Below are 17,490 nucleotides of genomic sequence, written 5' to 3' on the forward strand. Positions count from 1 at the left end.
TTTTTTGAAATTGAAAGAAACCTTAAAGGCTAATTTCTTGCTTTAAAAAAATAATAATAAGAGTAAGGTTTATTAAAAATTTATATTTTTAAACATTGATAAGGTACACTTTAAGTATAGATATATATACATTTTAAAGCTTTAAGATTATTGATACCTCTGCTGTGTTTGTTGTGTTTTTGCATTGCGATATTTAGAAATAATTAGTGAAGTTTGACAGGATTGGAGTTTGTTGGAGTTTTCTTCCCCTTCTTTAAAATTTACAAATAAGAAATGACAAAGAAAAACATTGCAAAGTAAAGGATGTCGAGTATGTCTACATATACTAAGACCATTAAAAAACAAACATTAATGTCGGCCTCATCTCCCCAAGTATCACCTCAGCCATCTCCTGTACACCAAAGCACTACTGCAACCATGTTAGCCAAAGAGAAGGAGAAACAGAAAGCACAACAGCCTACCCTTGTAATGATACAAGAGACATTAAACGCAATGAAAGATTTTATGCTAAAATCTCAAGAAGATGCAAATCAACAACGAGAAGCTTTAAAAGCAGAAATGGGTGAATTAAAGGCTGATACAGGAGAGATGAAGGAGCAAATGAAGGAAATTCAACGAACTTTGGAAGAAAATGAAGAAAGGGTGAAGGCGGTAGAGGAGAGAACTGGAAAAATGGAAAAGAGAATGGACTACTTTGAAGGCAGATCTGATGCACGCTATCGAAAATATGATGAATCAATTACACATCTTGAAGTACAATGAGCATCCTATGGTTTAAGATTTCAGAACATAATAGAAGAAAAAGATGAAGACTTACAAGCAAGAGTGGCAGAAATGATTGGAGGAATCCTCCAGATGGATCCCACAGAACTAACAAAAGAAATTGATGAAGTTTTCAGAGTACAAACTAGCTATGTATGTCGGCACAACCTACCAAGAGAAGTCCATATCAAATTTGTTAGGAGAACTATAAGAGATGACATTTTGAAATGGACTAGAAATGAAAAACTACAAGACAAAGGGAAAAAAATCACAATACTGAAACAAGTTCCAATAAGTGTAAGAGAAAGCAGAAGGGATTATCATTTTCTGACCAAAATTTTGATAAAAGAAAACATAACTTTTCGTTGGCTTATTCCAGAAGAACTTTCACTTTATTGGCAAACCAAAAGATATAAAATAGAAAATGTGGAAGAAGCAAAAGACTTTTATGAAACTAGTGGAATACGCCAACTTGAACAACCAATGAAAGAACTGCCAGAAAGAAGGGAAGAGGACACGGGGAGTGCTGCACAGGGAGGAGAGGAGGACCTAGGTGCAAGAAGAAAACAACCACAGCGCGAAACTAAAGATACCAAGAAATATTACAAATGACTACGTCAAAAGATTTGAAAATCTTTTCCGTAAATGTGAATGGTTTAAATGAACAGAGAAAAAGAAAACAAATATTCACAAAAATTAAAAATCAAAAAGCTCAAATAGTAATATTACAAGAAATTCATATAAAAAGGGCAAATCGAAAATTGTTATTAAATTAAAAAATTGGAAATATGTATGCTGCATTGGCAGATCAAAGAAAAAGAGGGATAGCGATGTATGTTGAGAACTCCATAAACTCCAAACAATTATATGCAGACCAAGAAGGTAGAATATTAATTGTGCAGATTAACATAGAACCAAAACCTCTTGTCATTGTCTCCATTTATGCCCCAAATGAAAATCAAACAATATTTTATAAACAATTGCATCAGAAAATAAATGAATTAAATATTGAAAATATGATTATAATTGGTGATTTCAATGCAATTTCAAATAGATTATTATATCATTTGGGGGGGGGGGATAATAAGAAAAAGAAAAATATTTTACCAACTACCTTCCAAAAGATGAAATCTGAATTATTATTAAATGATATTTGGAGGGAAAGACACCCCCAAACTAGACAGTATACTTTCTATTCAAACCCTCACAAAATTTGGACAAGAATAGATATGGTGTGGGCTTCAAAAACAACTGCAGAACAAATAAAAGAGGTAGAAATATATGTAAATACTTGGGCAGACCATAATCCTGTAGTAGTTCTCATGAAAAGTAATAAGAAACATCCAAATTGGCAGATGAATAGAAATATTTTAAAAGATAAAAAAAATATAAGGAATGGATAGAGAATGAATTAAAGATATTTTTTGAAATAAATAAAAATTCAGATACCACCCCTCAAAACATATGGGATACTGCCAAAGCATACATCAGAGGATTAACGATTTCTTATACAGCAAAGGTAAATAAGGAAAAAAAGATACAATATGAACAGGTAATTACTGAATTAAGACAATTAGAACTTTTATCGCAACAAAATGCCAAGAACAAGGAGGTAAATGGAAAGATAGAAGTAATTAAACATAGAATTAAACTTATAGAGCAGGGGTAGGGAACGTTGGCTCTTCTATGACTTGTGGACTTCAACTCCCAGAATTCCTGAGCCAGTCATGCTAGCTCAGGAATTCTGGGAGTTGAAGTCCACATGTCATAGAGGAGCCAATGTTCCCTACCCCTGTTATAGAGCAAAACCAAATAGCAGAAAAAATAAAAAGAACTAAACAACACTATTTCGAATATGCCAATAAGCCAGGAAGATGGCTTGCATATAAACTAAGGAAACACAGACAGTCAAAAATAATTAAAAAGTTAGAGGATGAAAACGGAACAATAAAATATAATATAGAGGAAAAAGCAAAAATAGTACAATTTTTTTTAAAGAGTTGTACAAAAAAGAAGATATCAGTGAGGATGAAGTTTTTAACTATTTAGAATCCATAAAGGTACCGCAATTAACGGAAGAACAACAGGAAAGTTTAGATAATCCTATAACAATTGAGGAGCTTCTTACAACTATTAAAAAGCAAAAAAATAATAAAGCAACTGGACCTGGTGCTATACCGGCAGAATGGTACAAAATAGATAGTGAAGTAATAACAAACAATATGTTGGAAATTTTTAATGAAAATGGATGATAAAACTCCAAAATCATGGTCAGAATCTTTAATAACCTTAATTCATAAACCAGGAACTGCTAAAGAAAATATTAAAAATTATAGACCTATATCATTATTAAATGTAGATTACAAAATATTTACCTCAATTTATGCTGAAAGATTAAAAAAGATTTTAAATGAGAAAATTCATCATGACCAAAATGGGTTTTTACCAGGTAGACAGATTAAAAAGAATCTTAGAATGATTATTAATACATTAGAATATTACAAACAACATTCTGAAAAATCAGTATCATTAATGTTCTTAGACGCTAAAAAAGCTTTTGACAATGTTAATTGGACCTTTATAAAAATGCAATTAAACAAAATGAGATTTGGTACTAAATTTGTAAATTTAATAGATGCAATTTATTCAAAGCAAACAACAAAAATTATATTAAACAATGAGCAATTGGAAACATTTGAAATAAATAAAGGAGTTCAACAAGGATGTCCGATATCAACTCTATTATTTATTTTATCTTTAGAAGTTTTATTGATAAAAGTAAGAGCAGATCCAAAAATAAAGGGTTTGACCATTGGGAAAGAAATATATAAAGTTCAAGCATTTGCGGATGATCTGACTTTTATAATAGAAGATCCGATAACAGCAGTCCCAATACTGATTCAGACAATAGAACAATATGGAAAAGTTGCAGGGTTAAAAATAAATAAGAGTAAAACACAATTTATAGTGAAAAACATGAATAAAATTCAAGAAAGAAAACTTGAACATATCACAGATATGAAAATAGTTAAGAAAGTTAAATACTTGGGAATATGGATAACATCAAAAATAATATCATTAAAAAATGATAATTATATGAAATTGATTACAGAAATAAAAAAAGATTTAGAAATATGGAACAACTTAAAAATATCTTTTCTGGGGAAAATTGCCACAATTAAGATGAATATTTTACCTAAGATCTTGTTTTTGTTTCAGGTCATCCCAATAAATCCTGGGGGGAACTTCTTTAAAAACTTAACAATGATAGTTAAAAAAAATTATGGCAAGAAAAAAAGCAAGAATAAGGATAAACATTTTGGAAGATATTAAAGAAAGAGGAGGATTTGCTTTACCTAATTGGAAATTATATTACCAGGCAGCCGCCTTAATATGGATTAGAGATTGGATAGTACTAGAAGATAAAAGAACATTAAAATTAGAAGGACACGATCTTATGCTTGGCTGGCATGCCTTTATATGGTATGATAAAGACAAAATACATACATATTTTAAAAGACATACAATAAGAAAATATCTGTTGGAAGTCTGGAAAGACATTAAGAAGAATCATTTTTTGACCATTCCCGAATGGATCTCCCCCCTAAAAGCAATAACACACCCCAATTCGATAAGGGAACTGAAAATAATAAAATATAAGGAATTACTAGATGACCAAATGAAATTAAAGTCAAGAAATAAACTACAAGAAGAAGGGACTATAGTCGATTGGTGGCAATATGCTCAGATTCAGTCTAGATTTCAAAAAGATAGTACGATATATATTTTTAATAAAAGTAAAAATTTCTTAGGTAACTTACTAGTTACAAACCAGACTAAATTAATAGGGAAAACATATAAATATATTGTTGCCCACAAAAACATAGATTTGACCTTAAAGGACAATATGATAAGTTGGTGCAAAAATATTGGTAAAGAAATTGATATAGATACATGGGAAAATGTTTGGACTTCAAATTGGAAAATGACAAAATCAGTCTCCCTAAAAGAAAACCAAATTAAGATGTTTTACAGGTGGCACCTTCCACCAAATAGGATAGCAAAATGTTCCCTAAGACCTCCCCATTATGTTGGAAATGTAAGAAAGAAATAGGGTCCTATTATCATCAATAGTGGATGTGTAGTAAAGTTAAGCTTTATTGGAAAATGATAGAAAGAATAATGAAAGAAATAGTAAAACAGGAGATAGAAATAACCCCGGAATTTTATTTACTGGGCATAACTAATCAGAAATATAAGAAAGAAATTTTACACCTAGTTATTCATATTTTAACCGCGGCCAGGATAATGTATGCGCAAAATTGGAAAGGGGAAAATATACCCAAAGAAGAGTAAGTTATTAAGAAAATATTGGATTGTGCTGAAATGGATATGATGACAAGACGGTTAAAAGATCAAGAAGAAACAGAATTTTATGAGATATGGAACAAAGTGTATATATGGATAAACAAGAAGAAACATTAAAAGTAAAAATAAAAATAAAAATAAGACAATTGTATTAGTAGAGATATGATTTCAGAGTTATGTTAGAATTAGTTCATGTATGAAGATTTACTATATAAGGTAAAACAAATTTCTTCTTTTCATTTAAAGTAATACGCTGATTTTAAGTACTTTTGAATGTATTCTTTTTTCTGTATTGAAATTTTACTTCTAGAATAAGCGGGGAAGTTACAACCCCACTTCTATGTTAAATGTATGTTTGTCAGTTTTGTCTATTTTAAGAAAATTAATAAAATATATTGAAAAGAAAAAAGAAAAAAAGAAGTTACGTTCCATAAATGTGACATGGGTTGAAGATGCATCCACCTGATGGTCATGGACAATAGGGATTGGCCATTCTCCAGATGGGGGGGGGTCAAAAAGGGGTTTGATATATGCATGTATCGCGCCTTTTTCTCCAGTCTTTGCTTTAACCTTGAGTGCTTTCAGTTCTGATTTATGATAAATTCACTTTTGAACCTTAAAAAGGACTGAGTTTTGTTTTTGTTAAATACTGACTGTAGCAGCTGACATTAAGCAAAGACTGCTTGAAACAGTCACTCCTGGAGAATTAATTCTACCAGGGACTGGCAACTATGTCCCGACATGAAAGCGAAGAGGAACAATCTGAGGAGGATTCCAGCTTAAGAAGCCCTCCCCCACATACTCCAAAAAGAGGAAGATTCGGGCCCAAGCAAAGATGACCAACTTCAAGCCAAGCAGCTGCAGAGAGCCCCCAGATAATCCATGGGAGTCAGAGTAAGTCGCATATCGGAGGATGAGCCTCTTTTTTCTGATGCAAATGTGACCCACCATAAGAAACAAAAGAAGGAAAAGGGGAAGTCAGACAGGAGGGCTGCTTGTTAGCTGAGTTGGTTAAAGACATAAAGGAAGCCCTATTAGTGGTGGAGAAAACAGCCCAAAGAGACCTAAAAGTCCCTACGAGTGAGGACAAAGGAGAGGAAGAGGATACAGCTGGACCCTCAGGGCAGGGAATGCAGCAGAGAGCAGCAGCCCAACCCCCCCCTCTGGTGCAAGGCCAAAATGCCCCCCAGGGCAAGCACAGCAGAGGGGAGGGCTCAGAGGTGAAGAGCACCAAATGCCCCTCCCTTTACTCAGCAATACGATGGGGCACCGGGAGGCCTAAGGTATTTCTTGGCCCAAGTAAATCAGTACATGGAGGATTATGAGGAGGAGTTCCCAAATGATCCGGCCCATGTGAGAGTGATCACCCGAGCATTAGATGGGAAAATGGCAGACTGGATGGTTTCCCTCCATGAACAGAGGGACCCCACCCTCATGAATTTTAATGAGTTTATGACGGCTCTCAGAGTACGTTTCAAGTATCTTTTAGCAGAAAGAAAAACCAGAACCAAGCTGAAAACCCTAAAACAGGAAGGGAGATCAGTAGTGGAGTACACCCAGGAGTTTCATGAACTGATGGCCTAAGTCAGCTCATACCCAATGGGGCTCCTCATGGAATATTACATGGATGGCTTAAATGATGAGGTTTGCCAGCACTGCAGAGCTAGAGCAACCCTTACAAACCTCAGTAGATGGTTCCAGCTGGCAGCGGGGATGGAGATTGACCTCATGAGGGGCCAGAATGATATAAGTTCCCCCTTGGGGGGGAATGGGGCCCAAGGAAAGGTGCCAGATCAAGCTCCGAGAAACCCAGGCCTATAGCTTGCTTCTGTTGCAGAAAGGAGGGGCATCGGGCAGCAGAGTGTCTTGCAAAACCTGTGCCGAGAGTGATCCCTGCTGGTGGAAAGAAGCTGGAGCAGCGCACCAAGAAAACCCCAGATGATGGGCAAATGGGGAATGAGGCCATAGAGGTCGCACCCCCAAAAGGGGAGGAGCTGGGACCTCCAGCACATCTGATCATCGAAGACAGCGAGCCTGAAGAAGCTGTATCAGTAAGTCCCTCCCCTATGGAGGCATATACATTCCCATCACACTTTGGGACCCAATGGGAGGGGGGGGAAAAGGGAAACCATGTCAGCCCTTCTGGATTCGGGCTGCACCAGGAATCTTATGTTCCCAGAGGTGGCGGTGAATCTGGACATTAATCTCATTTACCCAACTGGATGGGTCGATGGCAGAGGGGAAGCCAGCCAGTGAAAAAAACAATGATAGTTTGCTCCAAAAGTTTGGGTATTCAATATATTCAAATGAATGGGAAAATTTATTTATTTATTTATTAGATTTGTATGCCGCCCCTCTCTGCAGACTCGGTGCAGCTAACAGCAGTAAAAAAGACAAATATAACAAATCTAATATAAAAAGCAATTTTTAAAACCCCAATTTAAGTGACCAAATCATACAAACAGACATACTATGCATAAAAATATGGAGTATTAACATTAGCAACCTTTTACAAAGAAAAACAGTACAAAATGTTTTATTGGTGGCATTTGCTACCAGCATAACTTTCAAAAATGTTTCCCAGTATTGGGAAATGCAAAAACAAAAACAAACACCCCCCCCCCCCCCAGGAACGTATTATCATATGTGTGTGCAAAAAATTATTGGCAAATAATTGGAAAATATATAGAACAAACAATCTCTCAAACAATCCATCTAAAACCAGAATTATTTTTACTTGATATTAATAGACAACATCTTAAAAAAGAAGATAAATACTTAATTCTTAATTTAATAACAGCAGCAAGAATGATATATGCCCAAGTATGAAGGAAAGAAACGATTCCTACAACTTTAAATTTTATAGTTAAAGTTTTGGAATGTGCAGAAATGATAAAACTGACTATGGAAGTAAATGAGAAAGATGAGTTGGATTTCTATCAGCCTGAGAAAGATGGCATAAATGGCTCAAAGATAGGAAATATTTAAGTAACACAAAATAAAATTAGCATTAAATTCATTGCTCACAAATGCACACAGAAATTGAATTAAACTTAAAAAAATATTTAATAATTTATACACATTACTAAAATGACAAACCCGATTTAGATAGAACATAACCATTACAGTATAGTAATACTAAGTCGCATAGTAACGAAAATCAATGGATAGATGACAGATGTTCATATTGAAGAAAAGCATTAATGCATAATCATAAAAGATTACTTGGGAAAATATATACAATGATAAAATATGTGTTAAGATAAAGAAAGGTATAGGTAGTTTAGTTTTGCTTTATAGTTGCTTTAATAATATTAATTTGTTTATTATTTGTACTTTTAAAAATATTTTGAAGTATGTAATAAATAAAATCTAGACTTTACAATTTAGGGAGGAGGGGCAATATAGCCTGCATGAAAAATCATTGAAGTATATATGAAATTAATTTGTTAATGGAAAAAAGCCTGGTGTATAATTAATATAATATAAATATAGTTACTTTAATGCTAATATAATACTAATATCTGTATATACAACTCTTAATTTAATTTTCTTTGATTTTCTTCTGTACTTACTATTGCATTTTCTTTTTTTAAAGTAGAAAATTAATAAAAATATTTAAAAAGAAAATAAAATAAAAGGATACAATTGACAGGAAAACTCTGTTCCTTCTCCTTTCTCCTTTGGAGAAACGGTTAATACCACCTCTGACTGGCCCCACCCTCATCTATTCTCTTCCCGAATCCCAGCTAATTGGGCGGAAATGGGGATTTTGCAGTAAACTTCTCCTGGAATGAGATGGGAATGGAAATTTTACAGTATCCTTCTCCTGCCATGCCGATCAAGCCATGCCCACAGAGCCAGTAGTATTTTTTTAAAAAATCCTGGCTCTTCTGATGCTACCTATCTTCAGTGGCTATTTAAGGATGAATAGTCCATAACTGCAACATAGGTAGCTAGATTCTGCACAGCAGCAATGAGGATTCAGCACAAACACATGTCTTCTCCACCATAGTGATGTTACATAACAATTTTAGCGAACCTTTCCACTGCTTAGTCATTTCCCATTTAGCATTGAACCTACAACAGGCCACACAGTTTATAGATTGCAACTATCGTATAGTCAGACCATGTATAAGCGACAAACTGGATTTTATTATAGATTTTAGTTGTTATTCATTATTTTATACTAGAATTTTTAATTGAGTGCTTTTATTTGTTCTGGTCCCTGAACTAAGACTGTAATAATAAAATTGAATTGAACCAACCACATACCCTTAAAGAAGTACCACGATTAGTCTAAAATAAGAAACTTCTTCTTAGTTTGTTTAATGCATATTATACTAAAAGTGATTTTAAAAATAGAATAGAATGGAACGAAACGGAACAGAACATAAAAGGACAGGACAGAATAGAATAGAATAGAATTCTTTATTAGCCAAGTGTAATGGGACACACAAGGAATTTGTCTTTGGTGCATTTCCTCTCAGTGTACATAAAATAAAAGCTATATTTGTCTAGAATCTTAAGGTATAACATTTAATGATAGTCATAGGGTATAAATAAGCAATCAGAAAACAATCAATATTAGTTCTCTCTAAAGATGTTGACACAAAAGTGTAGTCCACAGGGAAACATTCATATGTGTGGAAAATATAATAGTGTTTTGGCCACTCCGAGTCTTCGGAGAGGGGCGGCATACAAATCTAATAAACAAACAAACAAATAAATAAATAAAATTGTAAGGATACAAGCAACACGTTACAGTCATACAGTCATAAGTGGGAGGAAATGGATGGTAGGAATGATGAGAAAACTAATAGTAGTAGTAATGCAGCCTGTTAGGAAAGCTAGGTTATAGTTTCCAATTTGGGAGCGCAAAACCCCCCCCTCTCTTTTATGTCTTCTAACATATTTATCTTAATTCTTGCCTTTTTCCCTTGCCATAGAAATTTTTTAACCACATTTGTTAAGTTTTTAAAAAAGTTAGCCCCTGGATTGATTGGGATCACTTGAAATAAAAATAATACCTTAGGTAAGATATTCATCTTAATCGTAGCAATTCTTCCCAAAAATGATATTTTTAGATTGTTCCATATTTCTAGATCCTTTTTAATTTCATTAATTAATTTTATATAATTATCATTTTTTAATGTTATTGTTTTGGCTGTTAGCCATATTCCCAAATATTTTACTTTTTTAACTATTTGCATTCCAGTAATACATTCTAAATTGCTTTCTTGTATTTTACTCATGTTTTTAGTTATAATTTTTGTTTTATTTTTATTTATTTTCAAACCTGCCACCTTGCCATATTGTTCTATTGTTTGGATTAATCTTGGTGCTGTGACTAACGGATCTTCCATTATAAAAGTCAAATCATCTGCAAAGGCCTGGACTTTGTATATCTCTTTTCTAACTGTTAAACCTTTTATCTTTGGATCTGATCTTATTTTTATTAAGAGTGCTTCTAAAGTCATAATGAAAAGAAGAGGTGATATGGGACATCCTTGCCGCACTCCTTTATTTATTTTAAACGCTTCTAATTGTTCATTGTTTAATATAATTTTTGTCGTTTGTTCTGAATAAATAGCGTCTATTAAATTAACAAATTTGGGGCCGAATCTCATTTTATTTAATTGCATCTTTATAAATGTCCAATTCACGTTATCAAAAGCTTTTTGCGCGTCTAAGAACATTAAAGATAATGTTTTATCTGAATGTTGCTCATAATACTCTAATACATTAATGATTGTCCTAAGATTATTTTTAATTTGTCTACCTGGAAGGAAACCATTTTGGTCTGAATGAATTTTGCTGTTTATCACATTTTTCAATCTATCTGCGTATATTGCTATAAAAATTTTATAATCTACATTCAATAAAGATATTGGTCTATAGTTTTTAATTTTTTCTTTTGGTGTATCTGGTTTATGAATTAAAGTTATCAAAGATTCCGACCATGATTTAGGAATTTTACCATCTACTCTACATTCATTAAAAATTTGGAGCATATTATTTCTTAATACTTCATTTTCTATTTTATACCACTCTGCCGGGATAGCGTCCGGTCCCGAGGCTTTGTTGTTTTTCTGCTTTTTAATAACTATAAGGAGTTCTTCCATCGTTATTGGACTCTCCATCTTTTCTTGTTGCTCTTCTGTTATTTGTGGTAACTCTGCACTCTCTAGGTATTTAAATACGGCTTCTTCTTCAATATTATCATCTTTATACAATTCTTTAAAAAAGTTTTGAACTATATTTGCTTTTCCCTCTGGGTCATATTTTATTATTCCATCTTTATCTTCTAATTTTCTAATTAATTTAGATTGTCTCTGCTTTCTCAGTTTATATGCTAACCATCTACCTGATTTATTGGCATGCTCAAAATACTGTTGCTTAGCTTTCTTTATTTTTTCCAATAGTTGATTTTGTTCTTGTAATCTAATTTTGTGTTTAATTAAATTTATTTTTTTCCCCAAATCTTTATTTTTCACATTTTGTTGTGATAGAAACTCTAGTTGTTTTAATTCATTTATTAATTGTTCATATTTTCTTTTTCTTTCTTTATTATATTTTGCAGTATAGGATATTGTTAATCCTCTTATGTATGCTTTGGTTGCATCCCACAAGTTCTGAGGGGTGGTGTCTGTATTTTTATTAATTTCAAAAAATATTTTTAATTCCTTTTCCATCCATTCTTTATATTCTTTCTCTTTCAAAATATTTCTATTCATTTGCCAATTGCGATGTTTTTTAATATTTCTCATATAGACTATAACTGGATTATGATCTGCCCAAGTATTGACATCTATTTCTACGTCTTGTATGTACTCTGCTGTTGTTTTGGGAGCCCACACCATATCTATTCTAGTCCAAATTTTGTGGGGGTTTGAGTAAAAAGTATATTGCCTGCTATGAGGATGCCTTTCCCTCCATATATCATTCAATAGCAATTCTGCTTTCATTTTTTGGAAAGTTGAGGGCAATAAATTCTTTTTTTTCTTTTTACAACTTTTCTTCACCCCCGAATGTCTTCTCCACCATAGTGATGTTACATAACAATTTTAGCGAACCTTTCCACTGCTTAGTCATTTCCCATTTAGCATTGAACCTACAACAGGCCACACAGTTTATAGATTGCAACTATCGTATAGTCAGACCATGTATAAGCGACAAACTGGATTTTATTATAGATTTTAGTTGTTATTCATTATTTTATACTAGAATTTTTAATTGAGTGCTTTTATTTGTTCTGGTCCCTGAACTAAGACTGTAATAATAAAATTGAATTGAACCAACCACATACCCTTAAAGAAGTACCACGATTAGTCTAAAATAAGAAACTTCTTCTTAGTTTGTTTAATGCATATTATACTAAAAGTGATTTTAAAAATCTCTCTTAAAAGTAATCCCCCAAAAGAATAGAGAATGTTCCAAGTTCAATTCATTCTATTTCAAGCTACAAGACAAAGTCCCAACCATTAAGGTCATTTTTATTTTTTTACTTAAACTGCAACAACCTGTTCTGCCACAGCTAAAAATGTAGCAAAACATACAGTTTGAATTTATGTGTTATCTTATCTACTATTAACTTTCAAAGTAGAGGTCACACACACACAAACTTAAAGCCAGTATTTTCTTGCAAAAGCCCAACAGTTAATTAGTCATAATTAACAGTTGGCATAAGTTCAGAAAGTCATAAATCCTAGAATAGAAATTAATCTTTGATAGCTCATGAAATTTGGCAAAATGCCCACGAGTTCTCTTCAAATAACAAACCGAAACAGATAGGCAGGAGCAGAGATTTTCCAGACACCAGTCCACACACACAAATTTCAAATGTTGTTTCCTGCAGATATTCAACTGCCCTGGATTTACTTAAGTAGACTAGGGAGTGGCCAATTAACCCCAAATCTTACTCCCAAGGAGACCTCTCCTGGAGTAACCACTCCTGCCTTTTGGCAGCTCTGTGTGCTATTGCATTATGAAGAAGAACTTAACAACTGCAATGATTTACTTAACAACTATGACAAGAAAGACCGTGAAATGGGGTAAAACTCATTTGCCAACTGTCTTACTTAACAACCAAAATTTTGGGCTCAGTTGTGGCTGTAAGTCGAGGACTACCTGATAATGGTTCAAATGTCTTTATAGTCAGGAAAAGTCTAGTAGACTAGTCTAGAAATCTGAATGCTTATATTACCAACTAGCAATCTCTTCAAAAAATGAGTTCAAGCACTGAAGAAGCCATTAAAGTGGAACCAAGCCAACTTCAGTACTTGCTCATAGAATAGAATGGAACGAAACGGAACAGAACATAAAAGGACAGGACAGAATAGAATAGAATAGAATTCTTTATTAGCCAAGTGTAATGGGACACACAAGGAATTTGTCTTTGGTGCATTTCCTCTCAGTGTACATAAAATAAAAGCTATATTTGTCTAGAATCTTAAGGTATAACATTTAATGATAGTCATAGGGTATAAATAAGCAATCAGAAAACAATCAATATTAGTTCTCTCTAAAGATGTTGACACAAAAGTGTAGTCCACAGGGAAACATTCATATGTGTGGAAAATATAATAGTGTTTTGGCCACTCCGAGTCTTCGGAGAGGGGCGGCATACAAATCTAATAAACAAACAAACAAATAAATAAATAAAATTGTAAGGATACAAGCAACACGTTACAGTCATACAGTCATAAGTGGGAGGAAATGGATGGTAGGAATGATGAGAAAACTAATAGTAGTAGTAATGCAGCCTGTTAGGAAAGCTAGGTTAAAATGCAAAGTCTTATGTAAAAAGTGAAAGATCATCGGAGGAGAAACTAGTGTCCTGTCAGACTGTCTCCTGTGCAAACTGAAGGTAAGAACACAATTATCTGGCTCATTGATCCATGAAATTCTATGTTTGGTTTGTTTGGTTTGGTTTGTTTTTAACCTCTTTTCAACTGAACATGGAATTTCTTTATATCTCTTCGACTGACTAGTCTAACCAGGGCACATTTGCTCTCTGTGCAGTACACAGCAAACTGCAATAAAAGCTAGCATATTTGGGAACGCCATAATCGATTGGGATATACCATGATACCTCATCTTACGAACTTAATTGGTTCTGGGACAAGGTTTGTAAGGTGAAAAGTTTGTAAGACGAAACAATGTTTCCCATAGGAATCAATGGAAAAGCAATTAATGCGTGCAAGCCCAAAACTCACCCCTTTTGCCAGCCAAAGCGCCCGTTTTTGCGCTGCTGGGATTCCCCTGTGACTACCCTCCATGGGAAACCCCACCTCCAGACTTCCATGTTTTTGTGATGCTGCATGGGAATTCCAGCAGGGGAATCCCAGCAGTGCAAAAACGGGTGCTTCGCTGGCAACGGAAGTCCGGAGGTGGGGTTTCGAGCGAGGGTCGCCTCAGTGAAATTGCAGCATCGCAAAAACATGGAAGTCCTCGAAACCCCACCTCTGGACTTCTGTGTTTTTGTGATGCTGTGATTTCGCTGAGGCTCCCCTCGCTGGGAAACCCCACCTCCAGACTGTGCTGGGTGCTGTCCCCTGGAGCCAGGGGCGACGGGCCTGGGCTTGGCCCTGAGCTCTGCCTCCTCACCAGCCGCCACGCTGGGAGCTGCCCCCTGGAGCCGGGGCGACAGGTGCGGGCTCAGTCCTAAAATCCCCCTCCTCCCCCGCTGCCGCGCTGGGAGCTGCCCCCTGGAGCCGGGGGCGACGGGCCCAGGCTTGGCCTACTCCGCCCTGAACTCCGCCTCCTGCCATGCTGGCCAACAAAGTATCAAGGTTTCGGAGGTGAGCTGCACGGCGGCGGCAGGAGGCAGAGCAAAGGGGAGGGTGCAGAGACAAGGAGAGGTTGCACCGGGCAGCAAAGCCGGCTTTCTGGGAAAGCGTCGCACTTTTCAAATGCGCTGCTTTCCTGCACCTCTTTCCTGGGCACGGGGGGGGGGGAAGGCAGCCACCTCCCCCCCTCGTAGCACCAGGCTCAAGCCCTGCGCCGGCCAGCAAAGCCAGTTGCCCGGGAAAGCATTGGTGTTCAGATAGATTTTCATAGTATTATTAGATTACTATAATACTATGATAAATATTTAAGAAATGAAGATTTTAAAGCATGGATTTATTAATAGTTGGGTTTTTGGTTTTGCTCATTGTTTTAGTTTTAATAGTAATAGATTTTGGTTTTGTTTTATTATTATTTTCTTTTAACAGAGAATATAGAAAAGTTAACATGAATTTATAATAGAAATTGGATTTAATGTCAGAAGTTATTTTTTAATGTATAAATATATAAGAAAGAAAGATTTGAAAACTTGGATTGGCAACAGGGCTTTTTAAAATCTAACAGTAGGTATGTGGATTTGTCTTTTTTATATTTCTTTATTTTTATTAATTATGAGAAGGGTATATAAGGGCTTATGTTTTTAAAGAAAAATGTACAAGAAATGGAAGAAGGCACGACAGTTTATATAGATTTGCAAGATGATAAGCATAATGAGTTAACATAGTTAAAAGGAAGTTAATGTTGAATTTAATTAGAAGAAAATTGGTTATCTAGATGACAAAACTAGAGTTTGAGGTTTGGGAATTTGTAAATATACTTTATTTATTTACAAATATAATTAAAAACAAGGAAAGGGATTGGGGGGAAGGGGGACAGAACGAAGGGTTGGGGGTGGGGTAGAGTAGGAAGGGGAGGGAGAATTCAAAAACAAAACATTTATGATAGAATTGTAATACATGAGAGTTGTAATACACAGGTGTCTTAAAGGGAATGTAATAACTCTTACTTTCCTAATCTTAATATGTATATATGTTTATAACTCAAATGTCGTATTTCTTAGTATATATAGGCATTAAAGTTCTAGCGGTGAAAAGGAGGAGGAAAGAAAAAAAAAGGAAAGAAAGAGAGAGAAGAATCTGCATTTAGTGCAGACGTTTTTATGGACGACTTTTGTTTAGTTGTAGTGTGGGGAGTATATAGGTGATATAATGGGTGTATATAAAGATTAGTTATTCTAAAGGTAGTTAATACGTTTATAGTGTGTATTGGGTTGGTTAGAACAGAGGTCCCCAACCGCCGGTCCGCGGACCAGGACCGGGCCGTTGGGGGTTTTCAGCCGGTCCGCGGCAGCGCTGCCCTCCCGGCAGAGAACATTATGCAGGACGGGGTGGGGCGTCGGGCGGTGACGCAGCCCTCCACACTTCTCCACAGGGCGGGGAGAATCAGGAGGCTCCTTTGGCGGCTGGGGGCTGCCTGGCTTTGTGATTTTGGCTGGGGGGGGAGTTAGGAAGGTCCTACTTCTCCCCCCCCAGCCAAAAATTCAAAGCCTATCTGCTGGATACGGGCGATGAGTGGGACAGAGCGGCGCGGAAGCCTCTTGCAGCAGCTGCCACAGCCACCGGCTTCGGCGCCGTTCGTCCCGCCCATCGCCCGTATCCAGCAGAAGCTGCTGCCCGAGTGCTCTTGGCCGGCGGGATTCAAAGTGCTGGGGTGGGGGGTGTCCTGACAGCCCCCCCACCCCAGTGCTTCGCCTCCCGCTGGGACACCCCCCACCCCAGCACTTTAAATCCCGCCGGCCAAGAGCACTCGGGCAGCAGCTTCTGCTGGATACGGGCGATGGGCGGGACGAACGGCGCCGAAGCCGGTGGCTGTGGCAGCTGCTGCAAGAGGCTTCCGCGCCGCTCTGTCCCACTCATCGCCCGTATCCAGCAGATAGGCTTTGAATTTTTGGCTGGGGGGGGAGAAGTAGGACCTTCTTAACTCCCCCCCCCAGCCAAAATCACAAAGCCAGGCAGCCCCCAGCCGCCAAAGGAGCCTCCTGATTCTCCCCGCCCTGTGGAGAAGTGTGGAGGGCTGCGTCACTAAGCTCCACCCCTCCATAACCCCACCCCCATATGACCAAAGGGCCCCCCCCCCCACCGGGCCGTGGAAAACTCGTCTAACTTAAAGCCGGTCCCTGGTGCTAAAAAGGTTGGGGACCTCTGGGTTAGAAGACAGATAAAAAGAGATTTAATATATTTTCTTGTTGCAAATTTAATTAGTTTTTGGTGCTTCTTTTCTAATTTATTTTAATATTAATTTGAGTGTTGAAGGTACTTTTGGGTGTGATAGAGTATGAATTTTACAGTAAAAGTTTTTTGTATTTTTTCTGAGAAACCCATTTATGCCAATTTTCCCATACTTCGTAGTATTCTGAATCTTTTTTGTTTTGTGCTTCCATTGCTATTTTAGACATTTCAGCACATTCATTAATTTTCGTAATTATTGTAAAGAAAGAGGGTACTTGATCAGATTTCCAAAGGGAGGCATATGATATTCTGGCTGCAGTTATAATTTGTAGTATAAGATATT

Source organism: Erythrolamprus reginae, chromosome 5 (assembly GCF_031021105.1).
Source record: "Erythrolamprus reginae isolate rEryReg1 chromosome 5, rEryReg1.hap1, whole genome shotgun sequence".
Taxonomy (NCBI): Eukaryota; Metazoa; Chordata; class Lepidosauria; order Squamata; family Dipsadidae; genus Erythrolamprus; species Erythrolamprus reginae.